Source organism: Gavialis gangeticus, unplaced genomic scaffold (assembly GCF_001723915.1).
Source record: "Gavialis gangeticus isolate Ggan-Ray unplaced genomic scaffold, GavGan_comp1, whole genome shotgun sequence".
NCBI classification, from domain to species: domain Eukaryota; kingdom Metazoa; phylum Chordata; order Crocodylia; family Gavialidae; genus Gavialis; species Gavialis gangeticus.
In genome coordinates this window covers 41,321-41,563 of record NW_017728989.1, presented here as the reverse complement: position 1 = coordinate 41,563, position 243 = coordinate 41,321, and the positions used below count along the sequence as shown (strand labels likewise).

The 243-nt window shown below is 65.8% G+C and overlaps 1 protein-coding gene across 1 annotated transcript in view; it reads right to left on the bottom strand.

Moving 5' to 3' along the window:
- STAT2 (signal transducer and activator of transcription 2) overlaps positions 1-243 on the bottom strand; it is a 35,050-nt gene that overhangs the window by 13,732 nt on the left and 21,075 nt on the right. The gene's annotated exons all lie outside the window — the stretch shown is intronic.

Genomic DNA, 243 nt, shown 5'->3' with positions numbered 1-243 from the left:
TTTGGGGGGGGGGGGGGGGGGGGGGGGGGTGCTCAGTGGTGGCCCCTGGTGGTCACACCTCAGGGCAGCAGGACCTAACTCTGCCCTGTGCCAGGGGCTCCCGGTAAGGGTCTCGATCCCCCCCCCCAAATACCACAGGTGGCTGTGAAAGGTCAGGTTTATTCACCAGGCTAGAGGTCCTGAGCTAGCAGGGCTCCGCCAGGACAGCAGCAGTACCAGGACTATGCCAGGCAGGAGACGGGG